Source organism: Vitis vinifera, chromosome 16 (assembly GCF_030704535.1).
Source record: "Vitis vinifera cultivar Pinot Noir 40024 chromosome 16, ASM3070453v1".
Lineage (NCBI taxonomy): Eukaryota > Viridiplantae > Streptophyta > Magnoliopsida > Vitales > Vitaceae > Vitis > Vitis vinifera.
In genome coordinates, this window is record NC_081820.1 from 6,509,477 (window position 1) to 6,512,597 (window position 3,121).

At 40.1% G+C, this 3,121-nt stretch overlaps 1 pseudogene; it reads right to left on the bottom strand.

Moving 5' to 3' along the window:
- Positions 1-998: 998 nt before the first annotated feature.
- Positions 999-2,481, bottom strand: LOC100250932 (puromycin-sensitive aminopeptidase-like; annotated as a pseudogene).
- Positions 2,482-3,121: the final 640 nt, after the last annotated feature.

Below are 3,121 nucleotides of genomic sequence, written 5' to 3' on the forward strand. Positions count from 1 at the left end.
ATATTTCCCAAACATTTTAGGAAGTTATGAAGAGGTTTCGCATTAATCGACTCATTGTATCCCGTCAAAGTCATCATATATGCAGCAACATGGTGATCGAAAGATATACTTGCAATGGAAATTAGCAGCGAGTTACTTATGAAATAATTGTCATCAATAGGATTGAGTTGAATGCATGTCACATAGTTATTGCGTCTGAAGACATTAAGACATTCATCTTGCCCACAATAGTTTGGAAGACATGATTCTGGCCAGAATATCTCTACTGACAACCGCAGAATCTGAACCAAGCCCTTTCGAAAACCAGGTATCTCTTGGTCACTGATTAAACCATGTCTCTTTCTACCTTGGATCAAGACCTTCTCTTTATTTGGAATAGGGAGTCCTCATTATAAGATCATAGTAACTATATATCTTCAGCAGGGTCATTACCAAAATTGTAGAAGCACCTTCTGATTCACTATCTGAAGAAGTGCCCGGTCTGAATCACTTGATGAAGAGCCTAAATTGCCATTGGAGGTACTTGAACTACTGCATCCATTTACTCTTTAATCTGGGACTGAGAGAGCCATCTCATTCCAGGAATAATTGTCCAATAAACATGTCATCCTCAACGAATTTTGTATCAATATTCTCTTTAAGGCATTCGTTCCCTAATCAGTTCAGCAATGATATTCTCCCTAGATTCTTCAATAATATAGATTACTGCAAAATCTGACTTGGCTAAATGCTTCAAAACTTTAACAGATTCGGAAAGGTCAAATGCAACCTTAGATTGCACTGTAGCATGAGTGATAGGAGAGACAAAGAACTTCATCTTACGACTGGATGACAGCAACTTCCTTCTCATTAATATTTGTGACAGTATTCTGAATCTTATGCAAGATAATTACTAAACCCTCCATTCCGAAATGTAATGCCTGCTTCATAATACTTTTCTGATCAAGCAACTCCTTCAATAGGCTTTCAGATCTTTAGAGCGGTTGGATGAGCATTGTCTAACATAGTGGCTTTGGCCTCGATGATTTCGGCTCCACTGACATAGGATTGAGCAGAACCATTCTGGACATCATCATGAACCGTGGGCTCCTCCAGGCATTCTGACGTCTCAGAGTCTGAGTTGTCCACCATTTCTTGAATACCAGCTTCTTCATGGTGAGAAATGTCCAGAGAATGGAGGAATCCGACCATGTAGATTTCAGTTTGCATCCTTCCTTTAAGCTGAGCTGAAACCAGTCACGACATGTCACTCTGTTACCAGTCTAGTTGTGGAAATACTCATGACCAATAACTCCCAAAATTGTTGCATAATCTGCATCCGTAGCAGTTTCTGGAGATGCCAAGACAAGCTTGGAATTGAAAATATTCATACTTTTGTTTTCCATGTCTCCCATGTTAAAATCTGGAACCGCCACAATATTGAACAGATCCAGGTCATACTCAAGAGCAAAAACATCCTCATCCCATTTCATGCTTGCTTTGAGGGAATACATGGCATGGACAGTCCTGGGTACATCTTGTGTTGGGGTCCAGATCCTCAAGGATATAGTTCGGCCTGAACGGGCAACAAAAGTGTTATCTCTGCTTTCCAACTGTCCAACAACTAAAGCAAATAAGTAACAAGGTTTCTTGAAGGGGTCCTCCCAAATGGCATAGTGTTTGCCACCCTCAAGGTCTCCATGCCCTATGAGATTTCCATTTAGACAACAATATTATGGCATGTGTATTTTGCCATAATATCAGGGCGATCCTGATAGAATGTAATTTTTCATAAACCCTCTGCTTCACATTGTGTACAGAAATTCTCGGATGACTTGTAAAGGCCCTCTAATGATGTGTTCTTTTGGGGACATATCTCAGTAACAATTTACAGAGCAAATTCACCACTTGGAAGTGATGGGAGTGTCAGATGGCAGGAGCTCAGGACGTAATCTTCTTTCTTAAGTTCCTTGCTGTTGACCTTTACTGAAACAAGCTTCAGATCTACCCCATCTAATACCAGTGGGAAAGGAGAACCTTCAATTCTGGGTAAGACAATTCTTTTTTGAATAGACAGTTGTTTTCTCCTCACCCAACAAAAAAAATTCAAATCCATCGTATCAAAGTAGTAATCAGGAAGCTTGTAATCCTTCAGGAAGATTTCTTTTGGCATATCCATTTTGGATTCTTCAACTTGCTTTGGTAAGCTTTTTGTTGCAACTGAGCAGACAAACCTCCGATTGACTTGCTTAGCCCTTTATAATGATGGATGAGGAAACCGGTAATTTCTCCGATGTGAAACCTCAAGTTAAGAGATTGCTTATATCTAGAGATATTCCTTGTTGAATGTTTACGGGAACTAACACAACATGGGGCTTGGAGCTTCTGAGAAAAATGGATTGCTGAGATCACCCCGATCAGATGAAGAAGAAAGAGAAATAGGGGATTTCGCGAAAACCTGAGATGATGAAATGAAATGCGACCCTTGAGAAACTCCGACATTCTTTCGACATGTCATTATGTGCTATCACTGCTAGTGCTGCAAGAATAGACTCTAAAGCGCAGAAATTTGAGGAAACTGCATCCATATATGTATGTTTGCATTCATCAACAAGCAAGCTTTCAATTTGATGAATTTGATGGTCTAGAACCCTCGACAGTCTTGTAAGAATAAATCACAGGAACCGAAATTTGGGAGTATCTTGGCATGGAGGATCCAAAGCCTAAGTCTGCATCCCGGCAAACCAGAACACTCTCTTTACCTTCAATGGAAGACTGATCAGTAGTCTCAATGCATAACTTCCTCACAGATTCAGCATTTTGCTTCCACCCAAAATCAGAATCCTGACCATAGGTTTCCTATTCTTGATCAATGATGGGAGCGAATCAGATGGATCCACGTAAACCACAAGGCAAACTAAACTGCAGTCAACCCAAACACTAAAGAAATCACCTTCCTCAATACCGAAGCATAGTTCCAATTCACAATGGAGATGAAGTATTCATAAGATGACACTAAAAATTCCCAGATTGGCTCCAAATCCCATATCTATTGATGGGTTTGCAGTTGCTAATGAGAAGAAGCCATGAATGCTTATCTTTCTGGGTTTTCTCTTTCCAGATTCTTCAGAGGCAAGTTGAA